At 34.5% G+C, this 25,253-nt stretch overlaps 1 pseudogene; it reads left to right on the forward strand.

The window, feature by feature from the left end:
• Positions 1-6,420: 6,420 nt before the first annotated feature.
• Positions 6,421-20,425, forward strand: LOC130980695 (katanin p60 ATPase-containing subunit A1-like; annotated as a pseudogene).
• The last annotated feature ends 4,828 nt before the right edge of the window (positions 20,426-25,253 follow it).

Genomic DNA, 25,253 nt, shown 5'->3' on the forward strand with positions numbered 1-25,253 from the left:
CACCTGGATGGATGATAAACCACTATTTTATGGTTTATAATGTGTTTAATTGTGTTGTTTTATCATGATCTTTACCCACTTATTCATATAATTAGCATGCATTTATATTTCCTTTCTAAAATTATTACATGATTGAAACTTACTTCCTAGAGACTTTTACTTAGGTATTTTAATTCTCCTTTATCCCATTCGATGTCGTGATCTGTGTGTTAAGTGTTTCAGGCTTTATAGGGCATGAATGAATTGGAGATTGGAAAGGAAGTTTGCAAAAATGAAAGGAATACAAGAAATTAAGAAGATGACCAGCGAGGAGTGACACGGCCGCATGGCTCACGCGACCGCGCGGATTGGAAAAGCATAAGTGACGCGGAGGCATGGACAACGCGCCCGCATGGGAAAGAAAAACGCCGAATGACGCGTCCGCATGAATGACGCGACCGCATGGCATGTGCGATCTGCAGAATTTCAGAAGTCGCTGGCAGAGTTTTGGGCCGGATTTCAACCCAGTTTTTGGCCCAAAAACACAGACTAGAGCCAGAGAACATGCAGAAACAGAGAGACACAATTCATTCTGCATAATTTTTAGTTTTAGATCTAGATTTACTCCTCCCCTAGGTTTTTCACTCACTTGAGCATTCATAATTAGGATTGGAAGATTTTGGCTTTAGCTTTTGAGAAGAGTCTACCTCCGGTACTAGTCATCTTATTTTGTTATTTACTTTTTATATTTGTTCTTCCATATTCTTAATCCCTCTAGAGTTGACATTGGATTATTTCTACAAGTTATTAATATAGACTATTTTTATTTTCAATTAATCATTTTATTATTATTTATCATGTCTTCTTTTATTTTTACCATTAATTCTGTGGAACTTATAATTATGATGAGTGAGTAGTCCTATGACTTGATTGGGGATGATTGAAAGGAACCCTTGAGTTGAACTACTCAAGAGAGAAATTATAATTGGGTTTATTGTTGAATCACCCTCTAATCATTAACTCTAGTCCTTCCCAAGGGAGAGGATTAGAACTTATGATTAGAAACAGATTTCCAACTTGCTTGACTTTCCTTTACCTAGTGAGGGTTAACTAAGCAGAGTAACTTCCAATTATTAATTAATCTTGAGAGTATTTCAACAAGAATAGGGCTTCCAACTAATCTACCCCCAGTCAAGGCTTTTATTTAAAATTAATTAAATTCTCTAATTTAAATTTCTGTCTATCAACTCAACAATTTTTTAAAACACCCGATTGATGAAATAGCACATCTATCTGCAACTCGTTGGGAGACGACCTGGGATTCATACTCCCAGTATTTTAATTTTCAATATTGTGACAACCCCTTTTAAATTGATAAGTGGATTTTCGGCTGGTTAAGGACACTATTAATAAATTCTTAACTTGCCAATTTCTGCCACATCAATGGAATCATGATAATCAACAAGAAGATATGTGCAAAAGTAAGATTTGGGACCCCGGAATTTATTCTAGTAATCAACACTCTTGGGGCCTTGTCACTTACTTTAGATTGCTTGACGGCTGTGTGCGCCTAGTTTGGGATCCCGGAGGCCATTGGAATTACAAACATTGGTGGGGATTCAAGGATCAGTACAAGCACAAGCCACCATGACAAGGGACTCACCAAATGTCCAACTTAAGGATTTTAACTAAAAGTGCTAGGTGGGAGACAACCCACCATGGTATATTCTTTCCTTTTTGTTCTTAGTTTTATTTTATTTTATTTCTATTCGTGTTTATTCATAATTTCTGCATAGTCATATGCATTCTGCATTTTTGCATTCTGCATAAAAAAAGGGGTGAAGCACGCGAACACGTCACTGACGCGTCCGCGTCAAAGGAGAATTGGCGAAAAGCGGGATTTAAACAGAAAGTCACGCGAGAGCGTGGCTGGAAGCGCGCCTTTGGCACCAACACATGCACGCGAACGCGTCCTTGAAGCATCTGCGTCGGTTGCAAATCCAGCCCACCACGGGTGCGCGTCACCCACGCGCACGCGTGACCCCGCAAAATCGACGTAATGGGGTGCATGGTAGAGAGTTAGGATGGAGTGGGGCTGGAATGGTGGTAGAAGCACAAAGCCCCATCGTGCGAATGCGTACCTCACGCGTCTGTGTCAATTTGGAAGTAAGGCCATCCACGCGTGCGCGTCACCCACACGCACGCGTCACCCTAAATTTTGGCAAGGCTGCTCTCGCGCCACTAGCGCAAATCAAGTCATGCGTCCGCGAAACCTACGCGTCCGCGTCACTTGAAGATTTTGGAAATCACGCGAACGCGTGACCCACGCGTCCACGTCACATGCGACGCACAATTTTACTACATCAGCACCAGATATCTTATCTTTTTCCCAATCCTATTTCTCTTTTCTCCCTTTTTAATTCTCTCTTATTCCTTCTTTCTTCCTTATCTTTTCTTACTTTCTACTTCTTTATCTCTTTACCTTCTCTTCCTTCTTCACTCACATTCTATTTTACTTAATTTATTTGTATACTTTCATTCATTGCATTTTAATTTTGTGCATATTCTTATTTTCTTCTCTAAGTTGTTATTTTACCATTGGTGTTAAATGTTCTTATTCCACTGTTGTATCTTTTATGGTACTATTTTGGTGCTTAGTGACTTGTATTACACTGTTGGATGATATTAATTATCCGTCGATGCCAATCTTTTATTATACCTGTATTCCTTTTGCATTGACATGAATTAATATTATCTTGCATTACCCGCACTCTCTTCCCCATTGTTGCAATTCTTGCACTATTGATATGCCGTATGCTTCTACTGTTTTCTCACTGCATGTTGTAGCTACCATGTAATTGAGACCCTTATTATTTGGCATTACCCACTCATATTTTATTTGTTTTCTATCATTATTTTTGGGTTTCTGTTCTTCTTTTTCTCCCCTTCCAGGCTGGCCACCGTAGAAGGAAAAAGGGAGAAACTTCTATATGGGGTAACAGACAAGTCCATCTGCACAATCTTTGGAGAAAAGCGCCAGTTGGAACCACCCATCTACCTGCACATCTTAACATGCACCGAGGACGATGCAATCTTTACGTGTGGGGAGGTCGATACCGATCTCCATGGATTGGTTATTCTCTTCTCAACACCAATGTCTTATTTTCTTTGTTAGTTCATTGTTGCATTTGCATGTTTGTTTGATTTTGTGCATATTTTACCACTACTTGGTTGAAGTAATATTTTCTTTTTCAAGAAACCTTTTATAGCATTTCACTAATTTGAATTAAAATTTTTGAGAAACTTGTTTGAAGAAATATTATTTTGGAACGTGGTTTAGAGCTCGAACACACAAAATCAGTGAGATTTTTTAGTCTATTTGATTGGTTGCATCTTATCAACCAATATTTTATTTTTGGTGTGTGTTGTTCTCTCTAAAGTTGTGATCTTTGTCTTGCTTGATTCTATATTTCCATTGTTTAATGTATGCATATACTTATATGATTGAGGCCTTGTTTCACTGAGCTTACATACTCATATGGCCTTACCTTTCATTATCCTTTGCAAACCAATTTGAGCCTATTTTACCCCTTTTATTATTTACTTTAGCACATCATTAACTCTAAGCGAAAAATAATAATGTCCTTAATTTGAATCCTTGGTTAGCTTAGACTAGTGAGAGTGCTCATGAATTACGTGTGGGGAAAGTGGGTTTGGAAACATTTGGTTTGAGAATTGAGTATGTTAGAATTTTCTGAAAATGTGAAAGAAATGTTTAGGACATGTTCATGCATTCAATAATTTAATCATATGCATTGAGAAAAACAAAAAAAAAGAAAAAAAAGAGAAAAAGAAAAGAAAAATAGCAAACAATAAAAAGGGGACAAAATGCCCCAAAGTAAATGGTGAAAGCAATGCATATGTCCCATACTCGAATCAGGATGCATGAATATGTGGTAAACATAGTAAATAGGTAGTTAGATTTTGTATAGTGATTACATGGATTGTCTTAAGTTAGGTGGGAAAAGTTTAAGTCAATTAAGGATTCAGATTTTAGTCCACTTGACCAAATACATTCCTACCTTGACCCTAACCCCATTACAACCCTTAAAAGACCTCTTGATATGTGTATTTGTGCATTAAACTTTTGTTGATTGGTAGAAGAAGAGCAAGCCTTAGAAAGCAAGATTAGTAGAGAATTGAGAGAATCGAACCTCAAACACCTGAGCGATTAGAGTGTATACACTTCCAGTGAGGGTTCGATGCTCGATTCCTTGTTCCCTACTTTCATGAGCTATTTTCTTCTTGCAAGTTACTTGTACTTTATTTTGTGATTTGAATTAGTGAAATCCAGTTCATATTTGTTCTTGAAGGATTTGTTTACTTTTAACCAAGTAGGTAAAACATTTTGCATGTAGTTACATTCACATAAATAGGTTGCATTTCATGAGTCTTGCTTTTTTCTACCCATTTATTTTATCTCCTTAAGCTAAGCATGAGGACATGCTAATGTTTAAGTGTGGGGAGGTTGATAAACTATTATTTTATGATTTATATTGTGTTTAATTGAGTGATTTTATCAAGTCTTTACCCACTTATTTATATGATTAGCATGTATTTACAATTTCTTCCCAAAATTGTTCCATGGTTGAAAACCTGCTTCCTAGGGATCTTTTTATTGTGTATTTTAATTCTCCTTTATACCATTCGATGTCGTGATCCATGTGTTAACTGTTTCAAGCTTCATAGGGCAGGAATGGCTTAGAGAATGGAGAGGAAGCTTGCAAAAAGGGAAGGATCACAAGAAATAAAGGAGACAACCAGCGAACAGCGACGTGCACACATGGCTGACGCGTGCGCGCGATTTGGACAAAATCACAGCACGCGTATGCGTGGATTGGAGTTCACGCAAATGACGCGAGCGCGTGCCTGACGTGCACGCGTGGAGAGGAAAATCGTCAAACAACGCGTACGCGTGACCGATGCATACGCGTGACATGCGCGATCTGCAGAAAATTCAGAAAATACTGGGGGCAATTTCGGGCCACGTTTTGACCCAGTTTTTGGCCCAGAAATACAGAATAAAGCCAGGGAACATGCAGAGACTCAATTAACAACATACACAACATTCATTATTCACAATTTTAGGATTAGATGTAGTTTCTAGAGAGAAAGAGAGAGGCTCTCTCCTCTCTCTTAGGTTTTAGGATTTTAGGATTAGCTTTTCTTATTTAGTTTTCTCTTCTACTTTTAATTCTTCTAGTACTTTAGTTTATTTACTTTTCCTTGTTGATTACTTTATGTTGCTATTTGGTTTATAAATTCTCATGTTTAATTTGATTTTCTATTTATTGCAATTTGAGGTATTTTATATTTATGATTTTAATTTAGCTTTTTACATTCTTAGCTTTGGTTGAGTAATTGGTGACATTTGAGTTATTAAACTCAGCTGATGATTGAAAATTGAAATTCTTTGCTGATTGATTTGAATTTCCGTAACTCTAGTCTTTTCTTAGGAATCGACTAGGACTTGAGGAATCAAATTGATTTATCCACTTAACATACCTTCATAGTTAGAGGTTGACTAAGTGGGAGCAAAAGCCAATTCTCATCACAATTGATAAGGATAACTAGGATAGGACTTCTAGTTCTCATACCTTGCCAAGAGCTTTATTAGTTATTAATTTAATTTCTTGCAATTTACTTTTCTTGTTCAACCTATTTAAAAACCCCAAAAATACTGTTTTCCATAACCAATAATAAAATACACCTCCCTGTAATTCCTTGAGAAGACGACCCGAGGTTTGAATACTTCGGTTTATAAATTTTACTGGATTTGTTACTTGTGACAACCAAAACTTTTGCACAAAAGGATTCTCCGTTGATTTAGAAACTATACTTACAATGCGAACTTATTTGTGAATTCTTTACCGATGGAAAATCCGATCGTCAAAGACTCTATCAAAATTTTTATAAGATTTTCAGTAAAATCGAATAAATTAAAATTATGTTTTTGAAATTTTTATAACTAATTGTTAGGTTGCTATATTTTTGTGCAGTTGTTAATTTGAATAATTATTTTGATCTTAGTTTATGTTTTTTATTTTGTTAAATTGATGTTATGATAAATATTTATGGCATTTACAAGAGAACTATATATGTATATATTCATTTTTGGTTCTTATGAATGAAAATTTTTTCCTTTGCAATTAGTGTTTTAGTGCTCTATAGGCACTTGTTAGTTTGCTAAACTAACCAAAACACTTATTCATTCTAATTTAATTATTCTGAAACTAAATATTATGTAATTTTCCTTTTTTTAATTTACTACACTAAAACACTTTTAGAATTATTTGTTATTTTTTGAGTTTCTTCATATATTATTATTTATTGGTGTTTGTTATGTTATTAATATGTTATTAATATATTCGTTATACAGACATGACGACAGATAACAGAGATAGGTTGAGTAGGTCACGTGGTCATGGTAGAGGGCGGGCTTCCACCGAATCCCCCAAGGCTTCCCAGTCATGGTCCCAAACCCGAACTAGGTACCTCCTTTTTCTACGCCCCCTGCAGATACAGCAACGACGTCGATAGAGCCCGCGATGGGTGATTCCTTCAATTGCTCCCGAGAAGGATGCCCCTCCACCACTGCCCGTCATCCGGCTGAGGATTTGACCCGATGGCATGCAGTCGTGAGTTCAATTTTTTTAAAATTAAGTTTGTTTATCTTAAGTTTGTTTATGTTAAGTTTGTTTATCATATATGTTTGTTAATGTGAGGTTTTTTCTCTGACAGGTTTACACCAAACCCTAATGCTTGCACAAAAGAGATATCCAAGGTCATTAAGTCAATGTACGACCACTCGTGGCAGACCTACTCGCAGATCCCGACTCTGACCAGAGAGCATTGATTGAAAGAAGTGGGCGGTAAGAACCAAATTTCATTTGAATTAATTAACTGTATATGAACTGTATTTTATTGTGACTAACTAATCTTCGTGAATCACTTTGTGCAGTTGAAATTCATATGGGATGCAGAACACAATGTCATGATCAGGAAGATCTATGACCACTAGGCAGCCAAACGACTTCAGCAGATGGTGAGCGACATTTGTTAGGGGAAAGACCGCCTGACATCGTGGATCCGTCCAAACATCAAGCATGAATTTGAGGCCTATTTTAGAGATAACGACGGGTTCAAGCGTTGCTGTCTGACAAACTTTGCTAACAGGGCTTCGCCTAGGTCGTTAAGGTATACTGGTGGGTTGGCGAACTTCATGAAGGCGAAGACCAGACTGGTAAGAATTTTGGTATTGTTTAATGTTTTAGTAGTAACTTAAATTAGTTTTTTAATTTCCTTTTTAATTATCAAGTTAATTAATTAGTTAGTAAAGTAAATTTTAGTTTAATTTTCTATTTTAGTGGATTTAGGTGGTTAGGATAGGTTAGAATAAGTTAGATTAGGCTCTGAGATTACTGAAAAATGTTGGATGGAACCCTTCAAGGGTGGCTAAATTCGAATTTTAGGAGAGGCTCTGTCGAAATTTTCATAAGATTTTCAGTGAAATCGAAAAAATTAAAATTATATTTTTGAAATTAGAATTAAGATTTTTTGTATTTTGGTTCATACTTATACTTGTCTGACATTGTTTAATTTGTTCGTTTATTTTATTACTTTGTTGATATATTAATTTGTAGTCTAAGTCATTGAATTGTGAGGCAACACTGGCATAGACCTTTAAGGATATCCATACTTTGAAGGCAAACAAGGAGAGATTTGCTGACAAGCGGTTAGTGGCCCATTATGTGAGTTTAAATTAATCATAAGTTTCAAGTTTATTTGGTTTAAAGTCAATTATTTAACTATTACCCTAATCACAACTAACGTGTGTGACGCAGGAGGAGTACATGAAGAGGTTGGCCGGACCTAGCAATCTCAGCTGTCTAGTGGGACTGACAAAGCCAGCTTTGAGACCTCAGTGGTGGATCCCGATAGGATTTGGTACGAGACTGCCTCTGAACTTCACAAGAATCACCGCTTCGGGTTGGGGTCATTCTTCACCAGTGGGCTCCACTCCTCTGTGTTGGCAGCTTCCTCTGCCTCTACCTCTACCACCAGCCCTGTTGATCGCCAGAAAGTTGTCGACCTGAGGGAGGAGGTGCAAAAGCTAACACAGAAGCTTCACCAGCAGGCGGAGCATTCTGAGCAGAGGTATCGAGAGATCTGGAAACATTAAATTTTTAATAACAATTTTGTTAACAAGAGTCTACTAATTGTAGTTTAACTATGCCAAAAAATTAAAAAAATAAAATTAACATTACTGTAGGATTTATCGTCCGATAAATCCGAAGGTAACTTGGCATCTAATCATGTGAAATAGTGCCAAATCCATTAAAAAGATCGATGAAAAAATCCATTGCTAGTTAGTGTCAGACAGAATAAATCCGCTGGTAAGCAGTTTTTGGCGATGTTTATACCATCAATCCAAGGACGACGGTAAATCCAACGGTAATCTTTCTAATGGTGGATTTATTTGTTTAATCTGACGGTAAATCTGACAATATTCAGCATTTTTTTTGTAGTGTGAAGTAAACAAAAGATAAAAATTGGATCCCAAATGTCAATATGTAGCAAGTCGAATTTATTCATTGAGTGTGTAACACTTTTACAAAATGACAGTTTCTTTTGCCTTGCACGCATAATGTTATGGTTCACAAATATGAGATGAAAAAATGCAATCAATGAATGGAAAATGAGTTTTCATTACTATTATTCTATTATGTGGTAAGTGACCTAATCTAGCATACCATAAAAAACTTAAATTCTATTGCATTGTGAGTGTTGTTGATGATTTATTGATGTTCACTAGTTAGCTTTCCTAGTTCAACATCTATCACATTTAGATCTCTTACCATATTAGACTGCCCAATCATATTCAATGATGGCGGTTCTATATCTCACAGCAAGAATCAATGAATTTGAATTCACAATGCAATGATTTTGCGAGTTTTACACTGAAATTAAATTGTATTTGAAATTTGGGATAAAAAGAACATTGGTAAGGATCAAATTTGTTGATAATTGTATTATACCATAAATATTTGTTGTTATTTGAAAGCCATCAGATAAATTGACAAAGACTGTTCTTATGTAAAAAAAATTTTTGAAAGCTTTTTGGATATATGATGCATGGTCAGTGGCTCCACTATAATTATCCAAGAAAAAATTTTAAAACATGTTGTACTCAAGAGATACCTACCTTTTGGCTGTGTAAGGGTGGCTGATAAAGTGATGTAGCTAACACTACTTGGAGCTAGGATAGATGGTTGTTGGAGCAAAGCCATTAAAATTTCTTTCTAATCTTGAGTGAGCACAATTATTGAGTAATTATTTTTTTTTCTTCTTGTTCAGAATTGTAGGTTTGACACAAGATTCTTTAATTTTCTTCTTAGTGCTAATGTGGTTTACTATTTTTGTTTCATATGTGTAAAAAAGCCATTCTTCTTGTAGCAATTTTCAGTAAGATGTCCTATTCTATTGCAATAGGTGTACATTTTGGAAGAGTATCATCTGTCATAGCTCTTTGAATTAGTTGAATTTTTTTCCCTTTCAAACTGATTTTTTCTTCTTCCTCTGCCTCTTGAGGAGAGAAAGTTAGATCCTTGCACTTCTAATAAATTTGTGATAATTTTATTTCCAAAAATTCGGTACTCAATTACCTTTCTTGCCGTGCAGGATAGACAAGACAGTGTTTATTCTAGACAAAGTTTCAAGCAGCGTTATTTGTGACTTCACTGTTGAAAATTGTTCATTCAAACCTCTCAAGAATTTTACCATATACTCCTTAGATGCATAATCTCTTATATCTTTATACCACAATTGCAATCAGCAGTGAATGATATACAATTAGAAATCACACATGAATTTTTTAGATTCTCCCAAATTGCTTTTAGCTTTGGCAAATAGAAAGTGATAGATGCATCACCTTGTCTAAGCGCATAGAATTCTTCCTTTAGTTCTGTAACTTTGAACACATCTCCATGCTATGTGAATAGCGATACTTGAGATCTGATCGCAATTCTGAGGTTGAGCTTATCCACATAACACTATGAGTAAACTCTGGACTGAGTGAGAGATTGATAAAAAAATTAGAAAATTATTGTATCTGTCCCAATCTTCATATAGAGGATCAGTTTCAAGTGGCTTTGTGATGGAACCATCAAGAAACCTAACCTTGTTCTTAGATCGTAGAGCTCTTTATATTGCATGGGACCATTGGTGATAATGCTAAGCATTTAAGAGGAATGTGAAAAGAGGAGTTCCAAGATTTTCACCTGGATGGAGAAAATACGGGTTGGTAGGATCAGAGATTGAAGATGAATTTGATCGATTGAGATGAGCTTGTAATTGAGAGGATTGGTTCATGAGTGAGGCAAAACGCTCGAAATCAGTAGTGGAATTTAGTGAATCATCCATAGTTGGATTATTTGGTTCAACAATTGTTGAATCTTAATACTCTAATACCATGTGAAATGGTATCAGACCTTTGATGCAGGTTAGCAAAAAGCGAAATGAAAAATCAGGTGCAATGGCTATGAAAAGGCCATTGTACTGCAAAGAGAAGAAGAGATGATGATGAACGATAGAGAGAGGAGTTAGAGAAAAGTTGGACAAGAGAATAGATGAATCAGTGAAATGAGAAAATGATTTATCGTACCGTGTTAACTAATTATTGAGTTATATATACATGTACAGTGAATTTGTTAAATAACTGTCAACAACTGACTTACTAACTTCATAACTAATTGGCCTAACTAATTTCAGCATTTAGCATTTATTTATATTGCATTCCATATTTACATTTCAATTCTTTTATCACAATAGTCGTATCATGTTACATATCATCAGCGTAGGAATTAAATGATGATGAGACCCAAAAAAATAGATAAAACCAACAGAAAAATTAATTTCTATATCTAATTAAGTATAATATAAAACATTACTAACTGACTTTGAACTTAAATATCATTCTTCTCTAAAGATATTCGTTATCTCGATCAAATATGAATGAGGCTGTATTTTATAAAATATAACAAAAAAATTATATAGTAGATATACAGTACAATCAATTCTGAAAAGTTTAATGCATAATTTAATTTCTTTTAACGCTAATTTAATTTGGATACAAAATTAGATGTTTATATTTTTTTTAAACAATAACTAAGAGCAATTTTAGTGGAGTGGTTTTAGAATATTACTATTGACAAGTGAATTAATTTAAAATTAAAATTTACGTTAAAATTGATAGATAAAATAAAATTTATCTCATTTTAAAAAAATGATATCATCTTAACAAAAAGTTAATTAAATTTATATATAAATATATTAATAAAATAATTAAAAATAATATAAAATTTAAATTGAATTAAGATCCAACATTGAAATATCAAATTTTACGTTTAGTTTTTAAATTATTATTTATAACATATAATTTGACGGATGTTAATATAACATTTTATAAGATTTAAATTAAAATTCAAATAAAAGCTAATATTAAAATTAAATTGCTCTAATCATCTACTGTTAAATTAATAAAAATATATCATTAGATAATAATATAAAACTTTTTGGAATATTTGTGCATCAAAATGAGTATTGTTGTAAAACAACTAAATAAATAAGGAAGATGTAAATATAAAATAAAAATATGTAAATAAAAGGCTCTAGTATAATTAGCTCAATAATGATTTATATATATACATTAATATTATATGTTGTAATATATATATATATGTAAAGATAGAAAAAAGTATTAAAAGTAAAGAGAGATAGAATTGCATTTGTTTTGTTACTGTAGAGAGAGAGAGAGAGAGAAAGGGAAATATTAACTTTTTATTGCTATATCTATATTTCCATTAGTTCATGCCTATTTATAGGGGAGAAGTGTTAATTAATTTCATTTAGCATTGAGAAAGTAAATTTTCATATGTGGAAAGAATGAACCACCGCCCATTAAATAGGCATCCACATCATCATGCATATCGTAACACTCCCCCTTAGATGTCTATTTAGGAATATGCCTCATTAAACCTTACTAAAGAAAACCCAATGGGAAAAACTTTAGTGAAGGAAAAAGAGTACAATATCCTTTGTGATGGGGATTGCCTCATTAAAAACCTTGTCAAGAAAAATCCAATGGGAAAAAAACCTGACCAAGGAAAAAAGAGTACAGTCTCCCCCTCTTGCCGACATCATTTAATGTCTCGAAATCGGCGCATCCCAATCTCATGTACCAATCTTTCAAAGGAGGATTTTGGGAGTGACTTTGTGAATAAATCTGCTAGATTGTCACTTGAGCGGATCTGTTGGACATCAATTGTCCCTTGATTTTGAAGGTCATGAGTGAAAAAGAATTTGGGAGAAATATGCTTTGTTCTATCACCTTTAATGTATCCGCCTTTAAGTTGAGCAATGCATGCTGTATTATCTTCAAACAGGATAGTTGGAGCTATCTTATGATCAATCAGTCCACATGATGACAGAATATATTGAATCAGACTCCTCAGCCAAAAACACTCACGACTAGCTTCATGAATCGCCAGTATTTCAGCATGATTAGAAGAGGTTGCTGTTATCGTCTGTTTTGTGGACCTCTATGATATAGTTGTACCGCCATATGTGAACAGGTATCCTGTTTGAGATCTCCCTTTATGTGGATCAAACAAGTATCCAGCATCTGCATAGCCAACTAATTATGACTTGGATCTATAGGGATAAAACAATCCCATATCAACTGTTCCATGAAGATATCGAAAGATTTGCTTGATTCCACTCCAATGTCTTCTGGTTGGAGAGGAACTATACCTTGCTAGTAAATTTACAGCAAATGATATATCGGGTCTTGTATTATTAGCAAGATACATTAGCGCTCCAATGGCACTAAGATATGGTACTTCAGGACCAAGGATATCTTCATTCTCTTCTTTAGGACGGAATTGATCATTTTCCACATCCAAAGACCTTACGATCATTGGGGTACTTAATGGATGTGACTTATCCATATAAAATCTCTTCAAGATCTTTTCAATGTATGTTGTTTGATGAATAAAGATCCCATTTTTTATATGCTCGATCTGCAGGCCGAGACAGAATTTAGTCTTTCCAAGATCTTTCATCTCAAACTCTTTTTTTAGAGTTTTTATAATTGTTGGAATCTCTTCAGGAGTCCCAATAATATTTAAATCATCAACGTACATAGCAATTATAATGAATCAAGATGCATATTTCTTTATGAAAACACACGCGCATATATCATCATTCTTGAAACCGTTTTTGGCCAGATACTCAGTAAGACAATTATATCATATTCGTCCAGATTGCTTTAGACCATATAAAGATCTTTGCAATTTGACTGAATATAACCCTTGCGAATATTCATTGGATGGTTTAGATATCTTTAGTCCTTCAGGGACTTTCATATAGATATCCCGATCTAATGAGCCGTATAAATAGGCTGTTACCACATCCATTAAATGCATATGCAGTTTATGATATGCAGATAAACTGACCAAATAACGCAATGTTATTGCATCCACTACAGGGGAATACGTTTCTTCATAATCTATACCGGGCCTTTGTGAAAAACCTTGTGCCACAAGTCGGGCTTTATAGCGCACAACTTTATTTTTCTCATTTCATTTTCTCACAAATACCCACCTATATCCAACAGGTTTTACATCTTCTGGTGTACGGACTACATTTTGGCCAAAGACTTCACGTTTAGCAAGTGAGTCTAACTCAGCCTTCATGGCTTCTTTCCATTTTGGCCAATCATTCCTTTGTCGACATTCTTCGACTGATCTTGGCTCAAGATCCTTACTTTCATGCATGATATTTAATGACACATTATATGCAAATATTTCATTGATAATTGTCTTATTTCGGTCCCATTTCTCTCCTGTAAAGACATAATTTATCGAGATCTCATCATTTTCACAATTTTCAGGTACCTGAACGTCTTCTGGCGTTAACACTATATCAAAATTTTGGACAACTGCAAGTGTCTCTACTATATCTTTTTCAACAGGAATATTATTTACCTCTTTTCTCTTTCGAGAATTTTTGTCTTTGGAACCGACAGGCTTGCCACGCTTCTGGCGTGAATTTGCTTCAGTGGCTACTTGTCCTACTGGGACATCAATTCGGATTGGGGCATTTTTCGCTGGTATATAAGATTTAGTTATCCTCTTTGTATCGAAAAATGCATCAGGCAAATCATTTGCTATTCTTTGCAAATGTATAATCTTTTGAACTTCCAGTTCACATTGCCCTGATCGAGGATCTAAATGCATCAACGATGATGCATTCCAGTTAAGCTCCTTTTCAGGAAGCTTATTCTCTTCCCCTAATGTTGGAAATTTTGATTCATCAAAATGACAATCCGCAAACCGGGCTTTAAATACATCTCCAGTTTGTATCTCAAGATACCTCACTATAGAGGGAGAATCATATCCAACATATATCCCCAATTTTCTTTGGTGGGTCCCATTTTGGTGCGATTAGGTAGTGCAATGGGAATATATATCGCACACCCGAATATTCTTAAATGAGAGACATTTGGCTGCTGGCCAAAAGCTAATTGCATAAGAGAGAACTGATGATAACTCGTTGGCCTCAAACGAATAAGTGCTGCGGCATGTAAAACAGCATGCCCCCAAACCGAGGTTGGGAGATTTGTTCTCATAAGTAAGGGTCTAGCAATTAATTGGAGGCGTTTAATAAGTGATTCTGCTAACCCATTTTGTGTGTGAACATAAGCTACTGGATGTTCAACACTTATTCATTAGCCATACAATAAGCATCAAAAGCTTGAGAAGTAAATTCACCAGCATTATCAAGACGAATTGCTTTGATTGGATTTTCTGAAAATTGTGCTTTTAATCGAATAATTTGAGCCAGTAATCTCGCAAAAACCAGGTTGCAAGAAGATAATAAGCACACATGTGACCATCTCGAAGATGCGTCTATTAGGACCATAAAATATCTAAAAGATCCACATGGTGGATGAATAGGTTCACATATATCACCTTGAATCCTTTCTAGGAATTCAGGGGACTCAAATCCAATCTTTACTGATGAAGGCCTTAAAATTAACTTCCCTTGAGAACATGCAGCACAACAAAATTCACTAGTTTTAAGAATCCTCTGGTTCTTTAGTGAATGTCCATGAGAGTTTTCAATAATTCTCCTCATCATGGTTATTCCCGGATGACCCAATCGATCGTGCCAAGTTATGAACTCATTTAGGCTAGTAAACTTCTGGTTTACAGTGGCATGTGATTCAATTGCACTAATCTTGGTATAATATAACCCAGATGAAAGTGAGGGCAACTTTTCTAATATAACCTTTTTATTCAAATCATGAGCTGTGATACATAAATACTCATGATTTCCCTCATTCATTGTTTCAATATGATATCCATTTCGGCGAATATCTTTAAAGCTCAACAAGTTTCTTCGAGATTTAGTAGACAATAGTGCATTATTTATTATGAATTTTGTTCCTCCAGGAAACAAAATTATAGCACTTCCGGAGCCTTCTATCACATTGCCTGAGTCAATAATAGTATTAACACATTCTTCTTTTAGTACCAGATGGGTAAAATATATATCATTTTTGAGAATAGTGTGCGAACTTGCACTATCTGCAAGGCATACATCTTCATTATATATCCTTGCCATTTTCTTCAAAGACAAATAATAATAAAATGAGTAGTATGCACAGTTAAATTGAATACTTGATCAGAAATATTTTTCTAAGAAATACTGTACATAAAATAATGTCATATACTAAAATTTTATTTTAAAACATGACACATTTAATAATTTCAAAATTCATAAACATTAATATTTCATTATTTATATACATCATATTTGAAACTTAAATACATAGAAAATAAAACTTAATAATAAGTTCTTTACATTATTTATTTACATGAATACTTAACAATCTCACACATTAAACTATTACATCATTGATCAAATGACCAATATTTCCTTCAGGATCCTCAAAGAAATCAGATACATCATAATGAGTGGTGGAATTTTCAGCATCATTTGAAACGAAATTCGACTCTTTTCCTTTGTCATCCTTTTTCAAAGATGCCTGGTAAAGATCGACTAGGTGCCTTGGGGTACGGCAGGTACGTGACCAATGGCCCTTTCCACCACAACGGAAACACTTATCCTCTGTTGATTTATTCTGCCTGATATTTCTTTCTTTATCCCACTTCTGGTGAGATCCTCTCTTTTGAATATAATTCCTTTTCCTTCCATAATTTTTCTTATTATTAAAAGCTTGCCATTTACCTCTTCTAGGGTAATTTGCCGCATTTACTTCAGGAAATGGGACGGCGCCAGCTGGGTGCGCTTCATGATTTTTCAAGAGCAACTCATTGTTGCGTTCAGCAACAAGAAGGCAAGAAATTAACTCAGAATATTTTTTAAACCCTTTTTTTCGATACTGCTGCTGCAGGAGCACATTCGAGGCATGGAAGGTTGAGAAAGTTTTCTCCAACATATCATGATCAGTTATCTTTTTCTCACATAATTTCATTCGTGAGGTGATTCGAAACATTGCAGAATTATATTCATTTATAGATTTAAAATCTTGTAGACGCAAGTGCGTCCATTCATATCGAGCTTGAGGAAGTATCACCGTTTTCTGATGATTATACCTTTCTTCAAGGTCTTTCCAAAGATCTGCAGGATCTTTTAATGTGAGATATTCATTTTTCAATCCCTCGTCAAGATGACGACGAAGAAAAATCATGACTTTGGCTTTATCATTCTGGGATGCATTATTTTCAGCCTTAATGGTATCTTCAAGATCCATTGAATCAAGATGGATTTCAGCATCTAATATCCATGATAAATAATTGTTTCCAGATATATCAAGAGTATTGAATTCAAGATGAGAGAGTTTCGACATAATAAAAATTTGTTACCTGAGTCTTCCTAAAAATTTGATCAGAGTCTCGTGCTGATAACGTGTTGTAAAACAACTAAATAAATAAGGAAGATGTAAATATAAAATAAAAATATGTAAATAAAAGGCTCTAGTATAATTAGCTCAATAATGATTATATATATACATTAATATTATATGTTGTAATATGTATATATATGTAAAGATAGAAAGAAGTAATAAAAGTAAAGAGAGAGAGAATTGCATTTGTTTTGTTACTGTAGAGAGAGAAAAAGGAAAATATTAACTTTTTATTGCTATATCTATATTTCTATTAGTTCATGCCTATTTATAGACGTACAAGAGAAGTGTTAATTAATTTGGGTCTGTCTAAAATCAGCCCACCTCTTATGAGCTTATCTGATGCACCACTAAATGAAAAGCGTTAGATTAAATTGACAAATGATCTAATGGTTTATATTTAAATTATTATTAATTTATTAAAAATTACACTAAAAGATAACAACTCTTTGAATATTTTAATATTGTCCAATATAAAAGTTCAGAATTAAACCCTTGTTTGCAGCAGCTATGCGCCCCTGCCTCTTCCCTCTACCCACTTCCTCTGTCTTCTTCATCTGAACCTCCGTTTCTTCTTCTACTCTCCTCTTCCCTCTGCTTCTTTCTCTACCCATTGTCCTCTGCCTTCTTCCACAATGAAAATTGGTTGGGTTTTGGTCAAATTCTGTTATTGCTCAGCTTTCGCTTATCTTCTCAAATTTTCGAAACCTTTTTAGGGTTTTGCTCAAAAGAGGTTGACTTTTAATGGAGCCTCGAGTTGGAAATAAGTTTTGTATTGGTCGGAAAATTGGTAGCGGATCCTTTGGAGAGATCTATCTCGATGAGCTTTCTCTCCTCTTTCTTTTTAATTTTTTTTGTGCATAATTGAACTTCTAATTTCCGAATTTTTCAATTAAATTTTTTCGATTAGGGAAGTATTCCGTAGAATTGTGAGATGCATAACAGAAGGGCGTGATTCTCTTGGAAAGAAAAACCTTGCTAATTAACCTTTTTTATGCATACCCTTCAGTTTTCATTGTTAGATTTTGCTTCCTTAGAAGCTGAGAATGGAGATCAGAATTGAAAATTAAGCCAACAATAAAAAACTTAGGGGGAGGATTCTTGTATCTAAGAACCGTGTAAAATGTATAGAGCTTAGATTAATTAAATTTCTGCTAAGCAACTAACCGACTTCTTAAAGTATTATTAATAAGGCAAATTCAATGATTCCATTTACACTACACTATTATTATTAACCTTACTAAGTAGATCTAATCACCAAGTAAAAATAAAAATTTTTCTTCCAATATGGATAGAATGGTGATGGTGATGGTGATGATGGGAAGACAAAGAAGGGGCAATATGAAGGTCCTGATCTGGACTTAGCTGAGATGCTCGAAAGGGACGTGTTAGAGACGTCTCCCGGAGTGAGATGGAATGATGTTGCAGGCCTCACTGAAGCCAAGAGGCTTCTTGAAGAAGCTATTGTCCTTCCATTATGGATGCTTGAGTATTTCTAGGTATTGATGGTTTATCTATACATACTATTCTAGTATTCTGATGTGTATATGAATGTTATACTTTATGATTGTTATGGTGTCTGGTGCTTTTTATTCCCTTGGTAGTTGTTTCGCTATATGTTGAAATTTGAATTAATCTTGCATGCTACTGTTTCTTGTTTTTCCTTGGAATTCTCTCATGCTTGTGTAGTCATGCACACAAATTCTCTTGTTATGCTGAGCTTCGATGACCTTAAGCAGGCTGTTGTTGTTGTCATGGAAAGATCTTTTCTTTGGAATTCATTATATGTGATTCTTACAGAGGATTAGGGGACCGTGGAAAGGTGTTCTCATGTTTGGGCCTCCCGGAACTGGGAAGACACTTCTTGCTAAAGCAGTTGCTACTGAATGCGGTACCACTTTCTTTAATGTTTCTTCCGCAACTTTAGCTTCCAAATGGCGTGGTGAGAGCGAACGCATGGTGCGGTGTTTGTTTGATCTTGCAAGAGCATATGCACCAAGTACAATTTTCATTGATGAAATTGATTCTCTGTGCAATGTTAGGGGGTAAGTCTTTGATATTCTTTTCCCTACATAAAAATCTTGAGTTTTGCGTCATGTATGCCATATTTTTATTTGCGTTGGGAGATAATGGTTGTCAACTACCCCTTGGGTTCACCCTGAGTTTGTAGTATCAGTTGAGATTATTTGATTTTTGATGAGTTGCATTTCAATTCATCAAGGCTTCTGGGAAACGTGAATCATCCAAAAGGGTGAAGTCTGAACTTCTAGTTCAGGTTGATGGTGTAAACAATAGTTCCACAAATGAAGATGGTACCCGTAAAATAGTAATGGCTTTGGCAGCCACAAACTTCCCTTGGGACATAGATGAGGCATTGAGGTTTGTATTTGTTTTTCTGCATCCTTTTCTTATACTTCTTAATGTGCATTGCAAGTGATAGAAGTATGCGATGAATTAGTTATATCTGTCAGAAAACTCTTTTAATGTGCATGTACTGATACAATTAGATGTTGATGCAAATCAAATCAGGCGAAGGCTGGAAAAGCGTATATACATTCCTCTTCCGAATTTTGAGAGTCGTAAAGAGTTGATCCGTATCAATTTGAAGACTGTGGAGGCAAGTTAGGACGTTGTGATTTACCTATGACACTGTCTTAAAGATATTATTATTATGTATTGCCTTTAATTTGTTTTTTCAATGGATTCAAATGAAAGACATCGAGCATCTAACAAATACAAGATAATCATGTTTTGCCTTTGCACCAGGTGGCCCCTAATGTCAATATAGATGACGTGACTCGCCGTACAGAAGGCTATAGTGGAGATGATTTGACAAATGTATGTCGCGATGCTTCCCTGAATGGTATGAGGCGTAAGATAGCGGGAAAACACGCGATGAGATCAAGAACATGCCCAAGAATGAGATTTCAAAGGATCCTGTTGCTATGTGTGACTTTGAGGAAGCTTTGAAGAAAGTCCAGCGAAGTGTTTCTCAGGCTGATATTGAACGTCATGTTTTATTACTATGTTTTATTTTCTTTCCTTGTAACCAATGACCATTTAAAAAGTTCAGGATCTTAAAAGTTCTTAATTCATATATATAACAATATTGTTGTGGTAAACCAATTTTAATTTTAAGGAATAATTTTAAGGATTATGTAAATCAATTTTTATTTTATTTTATTTTTATCAATTCCAGGTTACAAATTTATAATTTTCAATAAAATGAATAAAATTTGAACTTTGTTGTAGTTTTAATGCATTTGAGGATTTGCCTTGATATCTGTTAAAAGAGTTAATGAATGATCAAGAAAGAGGACAAAATTAGCATATTAATGATTATGCACTAAGAATGATTCAATATCATAGGTTTTGATTACTTATTACAAGTAATGAGATCATTTAATTAAAGCACATAATATAAAGTTAAAATCAAATCCAACAATACACATCTGATATTATTAAAGCGCATGATACAATAAAATTAAATTAATTAGTTAGTTATCTAACTACTTAAAAATTTGTAATCTTTTAATCTATGAGCATCATCATCAGATACAAAGTCAGTTGTATTTGGAGGTACATTTAGAAGTAACACACAGTTCCTCCCCATTGAATTGTAATAAATGTCAAGAAGTTCACTTAGCTTTTTTAGTGATTCTGATTTGTGCCAAAACCACCCTGGCCTAATTTGGAAGCATTGGCATCTATTTATTGTTGATTGAGATAGAAACACTAACAAGGCTCACAAGTAATGTAGCTCCATTATTGTTTTTGCCTTTTTTGAGAGAAAGTGCACATTATTATGGAAAAGCTAGCACTCATGCTACACCTTTCATACCTTATCATATCATACAAGTTACTGACTACTTAGTTTAGCTTTAAAGGAAAACTTAGGCCATAGGCAGAAGCCATCATGGTGCTTTGTAGTTAGTGTCATCAATGAGATTCCTGCCTCTGTGAATGTGTTGATTTTTTAGAAGTAACCAAAAAACACTGGCAAAAATATACAGATAACTCAGTGCAACAAAATATCCAGGATATACATCTTGTTACAATATCAGCAAAGTCATATCAGCCATATTAGTGTAGTCATGAGAATCACTCAGATATATTATCAGATTTCTTTGATATGCTTCCCTTAAAGATAAAAAACCTGCATATACTTAAGATTGGGTATTATAACATCAAGCTAAGCAGCAGTTATTGATTTTTTTTTATCAGTTATGCCAACACAATATGGTGTAGATTACAAAATACAGAAGTTTATAGGAACCATCAACCTGAGTTTCCTAGTTCCTACTTCAATAAAGGTCCATCGTATTGTCTCCATCTCATTGTTTATACACGCAGTCTTCAATTATCTATGTTTATTCAAACCACTACAGCATTGAAAGTTGAAACCGCCCTTTCCTCCGAAGCATAAAAAAAAGAAAAAAAAAGTGTAGCACAATAATGGAGAATTATAATTGTTACATATAACTACTAAATTGGCATGAATCTTAGCTACACCAACATGCTTGTAGCACAGAACAGAACAAATATAACATACAATCCCTACTTCAGTAATCACTAATGCTCAATTCCACCCCAAAATAAAAATAAAAGATCACAATATGGCCATGAAAATAAAAAGCAACAAATTGTTATTTTTACGATATAGCAAGAAGGCACATCATCATTCAATCGCACTCGAACTACTAACCATATAACAAGATGATACATCATCAGTTTAATAATACTCTAACTACTAACAATCAAGGATTTGGGCATTTAAACAAAATTACTTGAAAGAAAAGCCACAATTATTGCTTCGCTTTTGGACCCAACGTGGACACTGGCTTTGATGGATGACTTGCTATTAAACGATCAACGGAGAGGGAGAGCCTACAAACGACGGGGAGATGAATTGGACGGCGACGGCTCGGCTGGACGGCGACGGTGAAGACTGAGATCAGCGGAGAGTCACGTAGGTGGTGGTGAGTTAACAGGGAAAGAATTTGGGTATTAGAGTACCGTATGGTGAGTTTGGGGGTGGGGCTGTGAGTGTGGTGAATTAAGAGTTTTATTAGTTAAATTTAAAAAAAAAATTATGGTAAACATCAAAAAATAATTATTATTATTAAACTCCATGTGGGGTATATTTATAATTTATTATTTGTGTCTATTAGAAAAACTCAAAAGCCTTAAGTTTACTAAAGACAAACTCAATTAATTTTATGGGGCCTGCTACACATACAAGTAAAAAGGCCGTACAAGTTTTACAAGTTATCAGCCCAAACTTCATTAACACGCGCATTAACTCATTTTGAATGGAGCGTAACTACACGCGCCCCACTCAAACGGTTCTCTTCGTCTTCTTCTTCTTCTTCTCTTCTTCGTCTTCTTCTTCCTCTTCCTCTTCCTCTTCCTCTTCCTCTTCTTCTTCTTCGTTTTTTTTTCGATTTTCATGGTTTCTGAAATTTTTCTTATTCTTCTTGCTGCACGTTCTTCTTCCTCTTACTCTTCTTCTTCTCCTTTTCTTTCGTTTCTGCACGTTCTTCTTCCTCGTTTTCCTCTTTTTCTTCTTCTTCTTCATTTACGTCTTTTCTCTCTGTTTTCTCGTTTTTTTCGATTATTCATGGTAAAATCGTTTTTGAAGAAGAAGAAGCAGCAGAAGATGAGGAGGAGAAAGAGAAAGAGTTCTGAATTATGCATGATTTACAGGTACTATAATATGAAGTGGTGATCCAGATAGATTGGAACCCATATATGACGGTATGCATAGAGATCTGCATAATACACCCAAACACAGACTATAAATACACCCGATAACAAATTAAATTTACACCCCTGCTGCAGATTTTAACCCAACACTACCTGAAAGCCACTTGTTGTCCACAAGACCAAAATTAATTAAACTCTCTCTGATGTATTCAAAATGTCTGATCTACAGGTACTATAATATGAAGTGGTGATCCAGATAGATTGGAACCCATATATGACGGTCTGCATAGAGATCTGCATAATACACCCAAACACAGACTATAAATACACCCGATAACAAATTAAATTTACACCCCTGCTGCAGATTTTAACCCAACACTACCTGAAAGCCACTTGTTGTCCACAAGACCAAAATTAATTAAACTCTCTCTGGTGTATTCAAAATGTCTGATTTACAGGTACTATAAGATGAAGTGGTGATCCAGATAGATTGGAACCCATATATGACGGTCTGCATAGACATCTGCATAATACACCCAAACACAGACTATAAATACACCCGATAAAAAATTAAATTTACACCCCTGCTGCAGATTTTAACCCAACACTACCTGAAAGCCACTTGTTGTCCACAAGACCAAAATTAATTAAACTCTCTCTGGTGTATTCAAAATGTCTGATTTACAGGTACTATAATATGAAGTGGTGATCTAGATAGATTGGAACCCATATATGACGGTCTGCATAGACATCTGCATAATACACCCAAACACAGACTATAAATACACCCGATAACAAATTAAATTTACACCCCTGCTGCAGATTTTAACCCAACACTACCTGAAAGTCACTTGTTGTCCACAAGACCAAAATTAATTAAACTCTCTCTGGTGTATTCAAAATGTCTGATTTACAGGCACTATAATATGAAGTGGTGATCCAGATAGATTGGAACCCAAATATGACGGTCTGCATAGAGATCTGCATAATACACCCAAACACAGACTATAAATACACCCGATAACAAATTAAATTTACACCCCTGCTGCAGATTTTAACCCAACACTACATGAAAGCCACTTGTTGTCCACAAGACCAAAGTTTAGCAGAAAATCATTCCAATTCCTATCAAATGAGTCTTTGCTATGAGAGTTTCATTTTCCCTCTCTGCTACATGTAATCAATTGATTCTTAATCTCATTTTCCTTTCTATTTGTGCTCCGAACTCTTGTAGAAAAACCTGCAACCTTGGTATAGTTTCTGTAAAACTTTCGAGCATCTTCAAGGGTGGTAAAGGTCATTCCAACCTTCGGAACAAACTGGTCATCAACAACAGAGAGGTTGCAGAATACACTATGTCAAAAACTATAAATACACCATGTCAAAACGAAGCTGGAGTTACAGAGAGAAAAACTAACGTCAATGACGAAGAACAAACCAATGAGAAAGGAGAGGAAAAGAACGATCGAAAAATCAGGGGAAGACGCGCGAGAAGAAGAACGATGAAATTTGAAAAGAAAGAAAACAAAGAAGGAAACAAATCTTTTAAATTTGGTAGTTATACAAACGCGGGATCTTTGTATGGCGCGTGTAAGTGACGTAGGAGTTGCAGCGTGTTTTAGCGGATTAGGCGTTAATAAACTTGTAATAGTTACAAGCCCTAATCGCTTGTATACTAAGCTTTTCTCTAATTTTATTTAGCATTGAAAAAGTAAATTCTCATATGTGAAAAGAATGAATCATCCCTCATTAAATGAGCATCCACATCATTATGCATATCGTAACAAGTATTTACTTTTAATTATTGGATGAACCAATGATACTTTTTACTTCCTTGACTTATTCAATTACTTCCTCTCAATTTTTTCCTTTTTTAAGAAAAATATTGATGAGCCCATTCAACTGCATTTTGACTTATTCACTTAGCCTACCCAAATCAAACATTACTTGTCCCCCTCATCAAGAACTACCTCAAATTGTTTTTGGTGACTCTTAACTTCCCAACTTGGTTAGTGTAAGAGTATACTAACCTAAATAAAACAGTAATTGCATTAATAGTGTATATATCTACATTATGAATTTAACACGTTTTTGTTTTAGCCGTCTTTATTTGACCTCCGCCGCTGAAACACACGATCATACACCACTAAAATTTCAACGCCATTAATAAATCTTATCAAAGTTGAAAACTTGAAAGCGCTCTCAACCAAATTCTTAGTACTTAAGTATTCAATTAATAGAACGCGAATAAAAATATAAAAAAAAATGCTATATGCACACAAAAAAATTAATTACCAAATTAATTATTATATATTTATATAAATATATAATTTAATTTATTTTTAATATATATTTTATATAAATAATTAATTTGTAATTATTTTTTTGTTGGTAAAAAAATATTATTTCAGATAACAAATTTAAGATAAAATAAAGATACAGTTGAACTACACGTCATAAAAAATGTCATTTAGACAATAAGAAGAATTTATGTTAAATAGTGAAATATTTCTTG

This window comes from Arachis stenosperma, chromosome 5 (genome assembly GCF_014773155.1).
Source record: "Arachis stenosperma cultivar V10309 chromosome 5, arast.V10309.gnm1.PFL2, whole genome shotgun sequence".
Classification (NCBI taxonomy): Eukaryota; Viridiplantae; Streptophyta; class Magnoliopsida; order Fabales; family Fabaceae; genus Arachis; species Arachis stenosperma.